This window comes from Accipiter gentilis, chromosome 31 (genome assembly GCF_929443795.1).
Source record: "Accipiter gentilis chromosome 31, bAccGen1.1, whole genome shotgun sequence".
In the NCBI taxonomy this organism is placed as follows: domain Eukaryota; kingdom Metazoa; phylum Chordata; class Aves; order Accipitriformes; family Accipitridae; genus Astur; species Astur gentilis.
Window position 1 is genome coordinate 19,886,332 of NC_064910.1, and position 17,261 is coordinate 19,903,592.

The following is a 17,261-nucleotide window of genomic DNA, read 5'->3' on the forward strand; positions in this document are numbered from 1 at the left end:
ACAATTTAAATACTTTTGCGTTGGAGCTCGAAACTCAGAAGTATGTTGAGATTATATTGCAAGCTGCCTGCGACAGCAGTGAACAGACTTGCTATCTGACCAAACACCTCCTAGGACTATGCCATATGTTTTCATTTAATATATGAACACAAGTTCACAATACTCACATTCTAGCTTCTTATCTGAGTTTGCTATTGTAGAACCACCTGCTCAGTTCTGTGCATGGCTTGCATTTGTATTTCTTTTCAAATCTAGCACTGTATAAAAAAGTACTTAAATAAAATTTACATGACTACATGATTCTACTTTTGCAGCCCAATAAGCAGCTCCATTGACATCAACAAGGTTAAATACTGCGTAATGAACCGAGAATTCAGACATTTATGGCACTGTAGGGTGAGCAGCTAATAGATTAATATTGTGGCAACAAGTCAGCTCTTTGCAAGATGAGCTTAAAAATGTAGTTTATTTAAGTCTATTTCAAATATTGATCAACACTGATGTCTCAAATGGATGAACAATACAGATGAAAAAAGTTTAAATCTATTTTTCTGTAAATATCATGTATAATTTATTCAACAATATTTTAAGCATACGAGGCTTTATTCCAAAGTAACAGTCTCACATGCATTGCACAGAAACTCTGATTCACTGATTGCCATACTGTATTTTTGTGATGGAAGAGGACATATAAAAGACCCAGAACTTGGTAGATATTCCTAAGAACAGATTAATCATACTTTCTTGGTACTTTCCACTAATTTTTAAGATAGAATATGCAGACCAAATGCAGCTTATTTACCAGAACTGCTTACCATGGTGCATTGCAGGTTCTATACTTGGGTTTCACAGCACATAAAGAGAAAAAAGGCCAGTACACATGGCTAGAACTTGATAAATAGCACCATATTTAGCTTACACATTTCTTGCATGTATACACACCCAAGGAACAGAAGAATTTCTTGACAATGCTTAACAACTCATATTCTTCAAGCTGAAATTCTTTCAGGTGAGACAGTAAATTCCTTTGGCTATCTGAAAATAACTTACACCCGCAGATAGGTCCAGACTAGTGTCACTATGCCAGACAAAACTAAAAGGGAAACACCTCAAACAAAAAACATCTTCATTTGGAGAAATGTAACAAAACACAAAAGGAAGATATTTCAGGCCTTTTAACACAAGAGTAAGCCATAAATCAATAGGACAACTCAGATGATGGAAGGTTTGTGAGGATATGCCCTAAATAAACTCCAATTAAATTGATCAGTCTTAGATTGCAGTTAAAATTGGGGCAGTTCATTGTCTTTTCTTCAGATAAAGTATTATTTCACCAGAGACTTTGCACTTGAGAACTCTGCACAGTTCCAAGTTTCAGCATGGTGCAATGTTCAGGGAAATAACATAATTCCCAGTGAAGGTCATTATATAAGTATTTGTAAGATGATTCTACGAGCAGATCTGTAATCCACACAGAGAGGAACTTTTGTTTTCTTGAAAATTACATAGAAAAAGAAAAATCAGGTCAATTTTCTCAAATATTGCAAACAAGAATCTAACTTAGATTTAATAAGACACTCATGACACAGCAATTATATGGCAATTTGAGGTCACTCAGTACACATTATTAAATTAATTATCACATAATCATTAAAAATATTTTTTGAAATAAAGCAACAGTTAGTGTAACAGCTACTGGCATCAGAAGTTTCCATCAAATAGCAGAATGCTTGAAACATCACACTAAGTGCTAAGCTGGATTGATGAAATTTAGAAAAATACACAAAATCCAATCTGCAGAGTCAGAGATTCAGAGCATGACAAGACTCTGCCGAAGCTCTGCGAGTGGAGTGATGGAGGCAGAACCAACCAGCCACCTCCAGAGCCAGCCCTCACACCAGCCAGACTGCTGCTTCATCTCCTAAGTTTACACTTCAGCTACCCTTAAATTAGATAGCCTAATCGTCTACTTGCTGCAGCAAACCGAGAGCTCCGCGCAGGCTGAAAAACCTGCCCAAGAGGTGGGCCAACCCAACTGGGTGCTGTGCCTCTACTGCGCTCCAGGCTGCGGTGGCTAAACTGCTATCCACACCTCTGTCTACCTGGCTTGAAGTTCTCTAGGGAATGTCTACACAAGCTACAAACACACCCTTGGCTGAAGGGCAGGCATACTCTTAGCTTTAGCAAATGCGAACCACAATATCCACGAGTCCAGTTCTTAGCCACGCCACGGCCCAGCGCAGAGGAGGGACGCTGCTGTTAACGGCACGCAGCAGGAGGAGCACTGCCAGCAAAAGGCAGATAAAAATCACAAACAAACATTTTTGGGTGAAGTTTTGAGAGAAGAACACACCTTTGAATTGCTTAGTCTTTGAAAGGCTCTGCCCCAACCTCCCAAAGAGCACAGCTGCCTTGTTACCCTTCTCTAGTTCACAGTTGTAATATCTAATGCCTGGAAGGATGGAAAACCACTGAGAGGATGGCTGTTTTGCTGAGCAACAGCTTTAGCTAGCCCAAGTATGAAGAAATTGGTGTTTCTTTGGTTTCAGTGCTTCCTTTGCATCTGTTTGTGTAACTCCAACTTCTAAGGAGCCTAACCTACATGGCCCCTGATCCAGAGAGCAAGACCTCTCTCTGGATTCCTGTAATTCATATTTATCTACAATAATGGGAGCTCTGTGTCTGCTTGTCTTCACATCCATCTGTGTTTACATAACCGTTAATGAGGGCACAACTGGAACGATAATCAAACTTTAATTACAGAGGCATGTAATAGCATTCACAAGCCTTTACTTCACTTGTGACTTTTACAAGTCCTTGCTGCTTTCTACAGAGAAATAAGGCAAGCTGAACAGAAAGATAAAAGAGGTCTCATGGTTAAGGAGAAGAAAGGGAAAGAAAAAAGGGAGGAGGGAAGGAGAAGGAGGAGAGAGAGGAGGAGGGAGAGGGGGAGCTCTGACCAGGGAGTAGATGCCATCCTTCATACCTATTATTGTAGCAAGGGCCTTGCTTCCACACTGTGAAACGCTGGCGTTTAAGTACATCTGAAGATCACTACCTGTTCAAGTTAGATGTCTGAAACAGCTCACAAAGCCAAGGAAGGAAGCAGATACCAAGAGGATAGATTCAACATCACCAGTTCAACGTCTACATTCAATCTGACACTTCATCCTCTTCTACTGTACGGTAAGAAAGGGAGGTACAACTGCAAAGCACGGTGAGTATCCAGACTGCTGAATCCTGAATGGGTTGCAAGCAAAACAGATGAAGAAGAAAATTATAATAGGTTCTCATTTTCTCCAATACACATGGCACTGTTGCTAAATCACTCCGGGACTCAAGGGTATGCACAGCTTGCACCAACTTGTGTTAACTGAGTAGACATTTGTTGTATTATGCACATCAAGGCTAAAATTTCTCAAAAGGAAGATGTGACTGCAGAGGATATCAACATCCTTAGCCTTGCAGTCTCTCATAACGTCTTCGACAAGTTAAAGAGCCTTATCTGCTCCTGCTGGACATGCTTCTGTACTCCTGCTGCAACAGACAAGGTAGCACCAGCTGGCAATTACTCTTTGGTCAGAACAAGATGTTAGATATTTCCACACGGAAGAGCAATAACATAGCTTGTAGTTTAAACATTTCCTTTTTTTCTCATCCAGTACTGTAGAGTCCTACAGCAATATAATTCAAGTGTCTGTAGGGTGGATGGTAGCAGCAGAGCAGCTACAAGACATCAGGGAGATCCGATGCAGCCTTATAATGGTAAAAATAGCATCATAAAACATTTGTTAGATGAGAAAATACTCAGTTTGTCTAGTGACTGCTGCATTCTCAGAGGTCAAAGAGCAAATACATATTACAGACCTGGCCACTTAAAGCTGAATTCATGCAAGGACATTTGCTGAAGCGGTCCTTACCACAGGATCATCTTCAAGTCCTCCTGGAGAGCTCCATCCAAATCATCACGACACTTCTTTGAGGTAGGCAGGCTTTGTGACAGAAGTGGAAAATGCAAGATGAGTTTCATCTTTGCACTTCAGACACCAGGCTAGACTGCCAACATAAGCAGTCAGTGGAACTGTAGGCATGACTTGGTCTGTAACGGAATGACAGAAAAAACTAGTCTCACAACCAAATATATTCACCTAAAATGTAAATTAGCCTTTGGCCTTTTCTGGACATTTTAATCATAACCAGTCTACTCAAAAAAGTTCTTAGCTAAAAGTAATACAGATACCTCAAGTTCAAGCACCTGGCCAAGTTCCAGGGCTCAGATGTTTCTTGCTTCCTAGTTCTGATGTCCTGTCAGGGAGATGAGGCCTTGAAACAAGTAGAAACAACTCCCTGGGAATAATTTCTGTGCCCAAGTCCCAGACTCGTGACCTGGTGGGTATGGCCAGAATTTACTGTGAAAACATCCTGTCCCTCAAGGTCAGCAAGGAACTCCAAGGCCAAGCCAGAGACACAAGATAGCTTAAAGACACCTGTAATCACCCTCCCTTCCTCTCCCTGTCTTCATCAAAAATGCAGCAGCTTTTTGCAGGAACTTTCAGCAGTAAAAATTCCTTGGAACAACTGCCTTCACCCAGCATCTCTCCTGTACAGAGACTCCCACTCCCCGTACAGGCATTTTCACAAATAAAGGCAACTAACAGGTCAGAGATAACAGACAGAGAAGTAGAAATGAGGAAGAGGTTCAGAGGGACCAAATTTTGATACAAGTCCTAGGCAAACTGAAACTACATTGTAGGAGGTATGAAGCAAGAGAATGACAATAGAGAGGTTTATACTTTTATTTTCTACAGGTGATTTCTCTGCTTACTTCTGTAGCACCCTGAAGCAACATCCTTGGAGCAATATATGCATATCTAACAGATGGTCTGAGAACAAGGGTCAGCATAATTGACCTTGCAGTGAACACCTGAGAGTATGCACACAGTGGTTTACAATGACAGCAAAGCCCCAAAAGTTCCTTTCAGGAGTTATACCTATTTAAGGACACTTTAGAATAACAACTCAGCAGTCTGAAAATAAAACCTGTCTGGTGCAACTTAAAGTGTGGGGATGAAATGTTTATTATTTACATTTGGTTTCACTGCTTTAACATTCACAACCACTAGGCCAATAAAAGAGTAAGTCCGCTCCCTGACATCAGCAGGGGAGAATTAATGATCTCTCTTTCGGATGTTTAGAGAAGTAAATGTATACTGTAAGGTATGTATATCACAAAGTTCATCTCTAGCTCTAATAGGATGATTTTTTCACACTTAAAACACAAAAGCACTTCTGTGCTTTTCTAAGAAACTCCATTTCCTGTTTCTATGACATCCTATTGCTATCAATAATGTATAAACATAAACACAGTTTGTCAACCTCACCCTGCATTTCCTATTGAAAACAAAATAGAAGATGCCCTGGCCAACTGGCCTTTGTAAAGAGTTTTCATCCCTAAGCTGACAGTGCCACTCCAGCTCTGTCTGCCTGCCTGCATACCAAGATCAAATGAACACTTCAGATCCATCATCACCTGGTCAGTCACCTCTGTGAAATGATCTACTGATCTCTAATGCCCATCCAATGCAGACATCAGGGTTCAGAAGACCAGGTGCCATCGAGGCTTCTCGAAGGACAGGAGGACTCCTGAAGCAGCTCAGAGAGTACCCCGGCATTTGTTCATCTCCGAGTCTGCTGGTCTCACACCTATTTTTTATGGATCAGACTTCTACCTGCTGTTTCCCACATCTGCTCTCAAGCCCAAGATTCCGCAGCTGTTTTCAGATAACACAGAAAGCCTGATGGATCACCCACCAGTCATGGTGTTGTAGAGTAGAAGACTTAAGTTGGCCATATAAACCATAAGGTTTTACACAGAGTATTTTATAATGGCACGACAGATCTGAGAGACCTCCTCATCCATCTGGGAATTACTCTGTTGGTGGTATTTGATGAATACACCATGAACTTAAGCCTCTGGCATTGCCTTTTGGTGGGGTATTCATAACAAAATCCTCTAGGTTCAGGAGGGCAGTCAGGGAATGGCAAGCAAATCTATGCCGTTTAAGAGACAAGGGAAAAGACAAGAACCAAGTAAAATAATGAGATCTTAAGTTCGTATCAACTACTAGGTTAATCTTTAAATGCAGCTGAGAAATTTGATAGAAGAATATCTAATTTAAAAAGTGAACCCCTTTTAGATTTTGAAATAGCATTTACTTATTAAAAGTTAAAAAAAAAAGGCAAAGAAAACAGGAGACATGAGTCCAAATGAAATTAAATCTTAATTAGCTAAAAACTTCTGGGAATATATACCTGCTGTGCCCAGTTAGAAAACAGTAGTTACCTTAATATCAAATTTTCAACAAGTTTTAAAACACTGCAAAATAACCTATGATCTGTACCTAATTCTTCAACTCTTGCTCTTGTGATGTCTTCACTTTGACAGAAAGCTCTTCAAGGATAAGATCAGTCCTTATCTGACAGGTACCAAATCTTAAAGAGCTGGACATGTAGTAAAATGTTTTCAGGTTTTCAAAAGTAATTATCAATGCTCCATAAAAGACACTAAGCAGCAGATTTTAATCCAATAAGGAGGTTTTAAGCAACTTTTTTCAGGATTGACTGGGAACTAAGGATACCTCTAGACTGTTAAATGTAAAAGAAGCAGTCAGAGAGTTTTGAGTATTGGTTCTCTGCTCCTCTGCCCTAACTCATGGCTATCTTGCTCCCTGGCCCTGTTTTGGACCACTCTAGTTAGCTCACTCCAAGGCAACACCCAGGCATGGTTCTAGCAATAATTCATTCCAGAGATCTCTTTATCAACAAACACAACTGTAGCAAGGGGATTCCCTGATTCCCCTCACACTGAGCTTTATGATAGTCTTCAAGCAGGCTTTGCATCTTCAAACATGCACAAGATTCTTCCTGCCATGCCCCAAGGCAAGTTACATATATAATTATGATCTAATAATTAAGTCATTAAGGATAATGATGATTAAAAAGTCATAAAAAGGGGTAATTATGACTTAAAGCCACAAGAACATCACATGGTGCTTAGAGGAGACGCCTGGCCAAATACTACATAGCCCAGATTCAGCCAACATGCTCATAAATACTAGCCTGACGGGTTGGCCTGAAGAAATCTGGACATCAGCCTCTCAACCTCAGGGAGAGGGCCTGTCCCTCTTTTATTCAATATTATCAAATAGTCCAAGGGACTACCTGAGGCTTAGAAAATGTATGCTATTAGGAATGTTTTGTGCAGATCTCCATCTTCTATGACTTGGATGCAAGCAACATTGACTTCCCTGATTTTAATTGTCTTCTGCTATTGAGGGACCAAAGCAAATACAGTAAACACATTTCAACAGATAATTACTTATGTATCTTTCTGCCAAGCTGGACTCCACATTAAGAATATTTCTCTGGCATGCATACCACCCCACCCATCATTGTTCTGAATACAATAAAGAGCACCCAGCAGAGGAGGAAGCAGAACACAAGGAAAAGATCAGATGAGACAGAGGATGAGAGGACCCCACCATGATGTGATTGATCCAAGACTCATAGTGACTTAGAGTGTCTACTTTCACTCCCTGAAGAGACACTCTATCTTCCCATTACAGTCTCACAGATGATCCCCAAGGCTGGAAAAGTAGGCAATACACAAGACAAACTCATCTGGAGAAAAATTAGCATGCTAAGTGTAACTACAGGCCTATTGTTGTCCTGTTATCCTATTGTCCTGTTTTGGGAAAAAGAAGAACTTTATTCTGGGCTAGTTAAATTTTTAGAATTGCAAAAGAAATTTAAAAGGAATGATCAGCCCAGGTGCAACTGTCCCTGCTGATGTCAATGAAAGGGTCCCAGTTCCAATTCCAACTTCACAATTAAAGCAGAGGTCAAGGGATTGACGTGTATCATGAAAATGAAGAAAAATTTGACCAACTAATAAAAGCACAAGCATTATGGAATATTTAGGCACTTTCTGATCTCAAATTCTGAGAGTATGTTTGTAAATTTATATTCTGAGGGCTACGGGAATGTGTAAGGAAGGTGATGAGCCCACAGTTATAGCTTATGGCAACAACGTGAACAACTCTCATATTCAGTCTTATCAGGAAGTGTCTTTCAGGGTGCAATTATTAGAGCAGAGGTACCTTATTCTCAAACTGAACAGTTGCCATCAGTCTATACGTATTTTAAAATGCAGGAGAAGATTATACAAAGGAAAGGAGTCTGTAAAAAGTCGATAGTCCCATTCAAATAAGATCTTACATTCTTATGACATATATTTCATTGTCCGCACGGAACTGTCCCACAAGGTCCTCACTGTCACTCTGTCTTCATTTAAGCCTTGAATACCATTTTCCAAAGCAACATACAGGATTTTATATGAAGTAATCTGCAATTTGGACATATCAACAGTGCCTTTTTAATAAAGGACACATATACTTGCTGGAGAATTTATTTTCTCAGGTCCTTTCTGAGAATTCTGATTTACAGATCACTACTACCAATTTGCCAAAATATTGAACTTCTGACTTTATATGGGATCATTTTTCCTCTCCCCACTTTTCTAAGGGATGGATGGAAACAGCAATGTTGTGATATGAAAGATCATTTCAAATTATATATAAATATAAATGTAGCTCCTATGGCTTGTTGCTGGACTGTCAATCTCTGGCTTCATGGTTAAGTGGCAAAGCTTTGACTATACCCCCAGACACTGAAGTCTGTTTATAATACTGGAGAAAACTAGCTATATAAACCTAGATTATACATGTAAAATATGTTGCTATTTATACATAAAATGCTTACAAAAGTGTTGCAGAGTAGCATCAAAGACAATTACATAAATGTTCACAGGCAATTTTTCTGATACATTATGGCCCCCGGCTTTTTTTGTAAATCAAAAAAGTTTCGAAAGGCAAAATAAATTTTACGTGTCTTTCACTTATAAATACAGCCAAATCAGATAAGAAATATTTTCCATTGCTAACCTGGGCCAAGAATGCTAACTAACAGTACAGTTCACAAGGGTCTCACCGAAAATAGCTGTTCTAAATATGTGGTTAGATTAGGCTGTCTAAACATTTGTAAAAGCTCAAGGAAAGCTATCTGGAAAGGCTGTCTTTCATTTCTAATTGTAATATTTTCATAGAGTATGACTTTTATTGGCTACCGCATTTAATCCCCATTGGATCTGCTTCCTTTTGTCCAGTGCTCAGGATTAAGCAATAATTCCCAGTGTCTTGAGACATACAGACCAGACCAATTTAACTATAGCATACATATTAAAATTCTGATTACTGCTTCTTTGTTTGGTTGGAAGTATTGAGCAGACTTACAGATTGTCCTAAACTTCTTAGCAAGGGAATAAGGACTACAGACATGAACATGGAAAAACTATATCCCTATGTTCTGATCATCCTAATCATCCATTTACTAGGTCACCCTGCTGGAAAGCGTGCTGTCAGGGGCACAGCTTTTCCCTGCACATTGCTCTCCGTGGGTGGCCCCTGCTCTCCCCTAACAGTGTGCAGGCATGCAGCCCCACCAAGATAAAAGGGTGGAGAGCATTGGGTCCTAAATCAGTTCCAGCAGGTGGCAAACCAGACCTGATAGATGATATTGAGCATGTAAATAATAATCTCGTAATATAAACCTGTTCTGTGGGCATTTTTCTTTAAAGCACGGCAGTACGCAGAGACTGAAGAGGAAATGAAAGCAGGGAGCTGTCAATCCACCAGCATGTTGTTCTGCTCAACCACAGACTTTTGTTGTTTTTATTAAGACCAGCGTCTCACATACTTGCAAATCTTGTCATCTTGTCGTTCACCAGACTGCCATTTTTGTAGAGCTGAACAGAAGCTTTAAGGAGAGTTGAATACAGATTTACCAACATACCCACTGCTAGGCTTGGTGTGAATAAAGGGCGTCAGCACTGAAATACAGTGAGACACAAAAATCAAAGTTAGTGTACAGACTTTTAAAAAAAACATATAGGAAGGACTGCACTGAACTGGGCTGAGGGGTTTCACAGACTTGTATAGTGAGCACAGATGCCTCTTTGGTCTACATCTGTAAGCCTTAGGTACAGTTGCCATCTGAGGAGCAGACACTAAGAACAGATTTAGAAAGGTGTCTTTTCTCCTTGTGTCCAACCTCACAGGCTCAAGGTGTTCTTAAAGCTGCTTTACAACTCGCTTACAGTCAGCAAGGTAATCTGGGACAATGACCAACTTTCCCAGGAGAGTCTAGCACCTCCTTCAAAGGCAGCGTTAAGGGTACATTTGTGCGCGTGTGTAACCCCTATCAGAGAACTGCAGCTCTGCATATGCTACTTCTCAGTTTTGTGCATATATATATATATCCATGCACAAATGTACGCAAGCGCTGTGAACAAGCACACTGGCATAAATATCAAAGCAGTATTTCCAGCCTTGGCTGTGAGGAACCTAGCAGTCTTGTGCATTGAAAATCTGAAGCCTAACTTAACCTCTGAAACTTCTTGCTCTGAGCCAAATCACACAGTATTCAAGGGAATTACTGGTACCTATGACTGGATTCCTTTCCTCTAACTTCAGACTTTTACAAACAAGTATACAGGTTTATTGGACCAAGTATACACACACATGCTTCGAAATGAAGACTGTGTCCTAGCAAGTCTGTTTGCCTCCACTGAATATACAGTGAGTCCAGGGTGACTAGCTCCGGCGCAGATGGATTCTGTCTTCAGGGTTGCAAGCAACTCCTTCAGATGTCCTTCAGCCATGTAGTAAAATCGGAGTGTTTTCCAGATGCATTTTTCTTCTGCTTCTCATATACTGCCTGGAAAATGTCAATTTCCTAGAAACATTTTAAATTCTTATGCCACGTAAGCCAATGACTTACCACTTCTTACGGAATTCACAAAGTATCCCATCTGGGGTTGTTGCTTCATCTGAATTGAAGTATTTCAACCCTGTGTCCTTTTTTCCTCAAGGTGAAAGGAGGTCTTCCAAAAATTTCTGCAGGTCCCTTCAGCTTTTAGACACGCTGTTTCTTGAACAACTTCCAGTAACTCCCTTTCTGCCTTAGTTACTATCCTGTAGCATTAACCTCTAGCAAAGGATTTCCCTCTAGATCAGTTTACTCCCTACTTGATTCAATCTCTTTGTTTTGGCATAACAAATTGCTTTCATCTTTAGAAGCTTCCCTCCATTATTAACTACATTTGCTTCACAGTCACACCTTAGCCGTGCAGGCTGCAGCAGCGATTACTTAAAAGTAAGGAAACAGCTTTTGTTCCATATGGAACTATGCTGCACCACTGCTAGGAGAAGTAATTACATTTAATAGAAGATGTAGTTTACTATCTGAGATGTACAGTAGTATCACTGGAGATGCTATACTGAATATTACACAGACATCTGTTAAATTCCAATACTCCACAACTGGTGTATATTTTCTAATGTTAGAAGGCTTTAGAAGGAGTTTCTTTTCAATTATTAATCAAATTCCTAAGTGTAGTGTGGCCTTTCCACATTGTTCTATGCTTTACTCTTCAATGCAGCCAAGTTAATATTGCTATGAAATTATGACTTTGCACTAAAAGGATTTTGGGTGTGTCAAATTTTAATGAGTACCACAGTGAGAAACACTCATATGTTAATACTACACACATATTCACTAACTACCAACAAGCTAACGAACATCTAGCTAACAGCTTTTTGGGAGCTGCTACTGTCTCAGGAATATATGTGCAGCAAATCAGCTGATAGGAATCCTGCTCAATTACACTGACCACATTTTCTACATTCCCTTCACTTGCCATGTGCAAGAAATAATTTGTCCTTGGTGATCACTTCTCACAGTGGGGAGAGAGGTGAAGTACTTAAGTTCTGAAATTCTCAAAAATATCATCTCTTTTATTCTATACCTTCAAAATCCCTATTTTTTCCCCTTCCATCCATTCTTTTATGCTTCCACTTAGTCACTGATAAAAATGAAGGGTGTACCTCAGTAATTTTCTTTTTTCCCCCCATAATTTTAAGGCTAGAAATACATAATTAGGGAAACCTCCATGACCCTTTTAAAATAACTTATCTTCATCTGCAGTTAGCTCCTAAATCAAGGCTTGATTCCTAAAAAGCACTACAGACTCTAAATCCCTCACCCGATGCCCATCTGTGAACATCTGCTTACGCTGGGTCTAACCCACTTCTTTCATACTTACCTTACAAATTGATCTTGGATGCCACACAATCTGCTCCTCAAGCCAAACTGCAGACTGTTGGTTTTGGCTTGATACAGTTGGCTGATACCATTCTCCAGAGTGACTGAAGAGTGTTAAGTCAGCTCAGATCTCCAAGGATGGTATTACCCTAGAGAACTGTACCACATCCTCCCAAAGGATTTATTCTTAGAAAGGTACTTCAGGTTAAAGAAATATCTTCCAACTTCCCTATCAGATAAACAGCACTGTTGATTATGATAACTGAAAGGACTTGACATATTTCTTTTGCATGGGATTGCTTAATGATTTTGCATTTCTCTCACCCTGAGCAATGAGAATAAATCAGCCTTATCTGGTTTTGCTTATAGCTGGTTTTGTTATCTGCAATTTTAAATCATCATAAGTTAACTGCAAATGATGATATTTAGGTTGCAAAGAGGTAGGAAAGTCTTCTCACCATGATTTTTAAAATTTATGGGAGCATGTTCAGTGCTTTTAGGTATTTGAAGAAATTATTTTTAAAACCCCTCAGATCCTGGAACTGGAATTTACAGGACATTGTTCACTGAAGAGTGTTTGTGGCAAATGGAAAGCAAAATGCTTCTCCCCTTCAACACACCAGGTCTACCATCAAAGTAACAAACATGCCCAAAGTACTACAAGTGTGATAGAACACCCATGGAAAACTTAGACCAAATGTAAAAAACAAATCACAACACTGCAAAGTTGCAATATAAAGAACATTGCGATGCAATTTCTTTTTAAGACATTGCAGCCAAAATAACAATAGTTTCAGCTAGAATACGCCAGAGAATCTCACAAGAAACTGTCAATGAAATCAAACCTTACTCTGTTTTTAGGTGTTGCTAAGGTAAGACATCACACCAATTCTCACTCAGCGTTTTTTAAACAATTATCTTTTGTGAATATAGTAATGTGCAGAGACAGAAGCAACGCAGGGTGACTATTTTAAAAGATGAGGTGTATCTACATGTTATTAAATTAAAAATCCCCATGACATTGAACCTACCTCAGAAACAACAGGTCAAAAGTGACTTTTTTTACGGCAGCTATAATACTACTCAGCTACCTCCACTTACTGCATTTGTGCTTTTACAAAGGGCTGGGTTAGAAACTCCGGTTCTACGTACAAATGGGCACGGAAACTTCATCGTGCAAGAAGAGATAAGCAAGTGTATTTGTGATTAAAGTGATCTGCTAAATCAGAGCCACCATCTTCTAAGTCATTCATGACCAGAAGGTTATTCATGGATCATCATGTTACTCTGACCCTTTGCTAAATTTAACTTATTTGCTCACTACGTTCCTGATAATTCACATGCTATGACCACCTCCAGGCTTTCTCCTAGCAGTTCAAAGCCAAGATCTGGTATGCTGATTACAGCAATTTAATACAGTTCTGACCACTCAACTACAGGTCTATTCATACATACCTCTATGATGCATATAATGTGTAATTTGGGGTGATTTATTAGGCCCAGCTTCCCATCTTTATTATTCTTCTAATACGTAAGTAATTTGTAACCTATGCCTGTAAAGACAAAAAAGCTCATTGGTGGTGTTACATGCTTGCAACTTTTGATAGCATCTTATTCCTCATCTGTCCTTTTTACGTGAAAGCAGCTCATAACTATATCTTGTACTGCAAATGAGATCAATTTCTGATGCAAATCAAACCCACTGCAATAGGTAGTAGTGAATCCCCTTTTATAGCTAGCAGGAAGAAATGTGTCACAAATGTGAAAGCATTATGCGACGTTGAGATTCTGCTAATCCCGAAGGTGACCCTTGACTGCTGTGACTAGCGCATGCTGCTCCCAAGAGGAGGGCTCATCAGATGGGTGAGGGTTGCAGAAGGTGGCCCCGGGTTCTCTGCAAGCCACATGGAACGTACTGCTTTCAAACTCCCAGACTGCCTTCTGCTGCTCTTGCACTGTGCAGAAACATCTGTCTTCTGCGAGAGCAAAATCACTGACCAGCTGCTTAACTCTTAGATGTGTCTAGTTTAAAGGAATCACATAGGCAATTAAAACTAGTTCCCTGAAAACTCATCTCTAATGGATGTGTGTCACCCTTTATTTATTGTTTCCATTCACTCCTGTGTGAATCCTCTGATGCTGATGAAGTGCAGATTCTGAGGGATGTTTTCCCTCTGGTTTTAAGGCTACACCTTCTCTCACAGGGACAGTAAGAGTGGCGTTCATGTTGTAGTCTTCCTCAGTTGAGGGCTCTTAATAGAGCCTCCATCCCTCCCTGTTTGCAGGAAGTTTACATTATCACTTGCATAATTGTTTGTGAGCAATCTGCTTCAGTCCCTCTGTTTGAAACTGGCCAGTGGGTAGACAACTGTGAACTGACTGACATCAAAGTCATTCCACGCTGAAGTCCTTACTACCTAAAAGAAATGCAAACAGTATCTTGTGTGCAATACATTGTGCATATATTATTAGGTACTTCAGACTGAAGTAAATATACATTGCAATCCTACAGGGTTTCTCTTTCAAAGTCTGTCTGTAGTAGATTTATACAGGAAAATATACGATTACCACTAGCATCTGTAATTAATCTTCCAATTGTAGTCTGACAACTAACAAATCTACAGAAGCCAAATAAAGAAGGAGCAATGAAACAACACATTCGAAATACCACATGAAAAATGGTACTGTTTGAGCTGTCTGTGTTTAATTCTTTCTCCAAATACCTACTCATTCATCTGCCCTCACATTAATACAGCAGATATGTATGAAGGCATTTGGAATGCCTCCTCACTTACAAGTTTATATAGCTGACAACTTCACTTTTGCTTCTTTTTTTAACTCCCACCAAGTGGAACTTTTAAGCTTAATTAGCACTAATAAAGCTGCCTTCTTTCACCAAAGCCATCAAAGGCCCAAACTCTCACTTGAGGGTTTTTTGAACCATCAGAGAACCCAAACGTTATCCCTAGAAATAAAAGGGCATGCTTTTCTACAAAGACAAAGTTTCTTCTCTCATCCTGTCCATCACCAGTTGAGACAAAGAAGTTCAGTCCTCTTGCTGGTATACTTTGACCTTTCATTATCCAGAAAGCAGTGAAGACCTTAACAAAATCAGCTCCAATGTTAATCCATGGTTACCCTTCCAAAGGACCAAGTTTTTTCCAAACGAGTCACCTGTAGATGGTAATCAGTATCTTCCCATTCTCCAGTCCAGACCGCAAAGTCACACTTACCAGGCTGGGGTTACATCTTCCAATTCCTGTTGATTCGAACTGCTCTTGAGCGATATTTTAGATCAATACAGATATTCTGCTCCCATATACAGGAACCCAGCTCCCATCAAGCACTGTGCTGCTCTGTCCTTGAAGCAGAATTTGGGAACAGGTAACTGCCTTTTTCGATATGTTTCCAAACACTGAGGATGTAGAACATTGCAAAATTAAGATGTTTTTCACCCTATAAAGGTGACATACTATACCTTGTTATGAATCACACCCATTTCATTACATTCCTCTTTTTCTCCCACTTTCCTCTTCCCCCCAAAATAGTAAGCTTTTTACCTTTAAGAAAGTGGTGTGTTCTTGACTTCTTTGTCCATCTTGAAGCCCAGGTACAGATCTTGTATTTGCATGTGGGTAAAGAAGCAGGGATTGAAAATGTTTACATATCAGAAGCTAGTTTGTAAGATGTATAGGACCACTATTCAAAACCAGTTTCCTTTCCTTTGTTCCTCAGAAGTTAGCTGTAATATCCTAGATAAATGGAGCAGTAGTTGAGGAAGATTCCTACATTAGTAACATTGTGGCTGTAGTAACAGAAGCTATAATGGCAGCTGTATAAACATAATGTGGAAACGGAGAAAAAGTTCATTGTAAAAAACAAAGCCAAGGTAGCAAACAGAAAAAAAAAGATGGGAAATCTGGCTGAGGTAGAACAGTTTGAGGTTAATATTTAAAACACTTTCTCAAGTACACTGAGTAGAAGTATGTAATGTCCATCATGAAGGAAGAAGGCCGTGGACAGTAGTTGCATCTTCTTTCTGCTTGACAGCTCCAGCACAACATAATTTTTCTCTGTATTCTGTAAGTATTTATGTACCTACAAACTCTTCAGAAGACAACAGGGAATTTGAAACAGGAGAGAAATTAATAATATGTATGGAGACATGACTTGTTGCTGTCATCATTCACATAGTAAAGCAAATTAAGGGAAGCTTAGAAGAATTAAAATTTTAATCAATATTACCCTTCACTGGAAATGCTATGCTTGCCTTCAGAGGTTACAGGCAAACTAGAGGAATCACCACCCTTGGACTGATATTCACTGGCAAATGCCGGTGTTTAAAGGATTACATCACACTGGTTCATAACAAAAAAAAAAAAATCTCATAGAAATCAATAGCAATTATGAAATCTCATCCATGCACGTGATGTGACTAGAACTTGAATAAATAAACCAAAGAAAATGCCCACTAGGAATAGCAATGCAGTAAAATAATTTTTCCAGTGGGTGTTTACTTGGCTTACCCTTATTTGGAAAGATTTCTAGTTAAGAGGCAATTCCAGATGTACATAAGAAAACCCTTTCATTTCCCTCCCTCTGCCAAATAAAAAGACAGTATGAGTGCATTGAAGTTGGACATTTAAGTTTTCCAAAATATACATCAGTCCTCCCTAAAAGAAAAGCAATGAGGATTCACTGGAACTTCCTGCAGTATTGTGTAACAGCCCCAAGGCGCTCCTGCATTCGTCTCTGCAGCTGAATAAAAGTGCAGCTAGTTACAGGGAGGGACCGTCCCATTATTAGGCCATTCAGCTGTAAGGGACACGGTTAGGAGGTCAGCAGCAGACTGCCTAGGTTTAAATGCTGCCAGACATTTCTCTATCACCTCTTCCTCAGTGGAATGCTGCTGCTGCAATTGATCACCTTGCAATTCTGGTAGAGCCTTCTTCTTTTCAAAGTTAACAATTTAGGGATTATTCCTGGAAAAATTGCTGCTGAGCTCATGTCCTTTCTTGAAGGCCTACTGAATCTAACATACA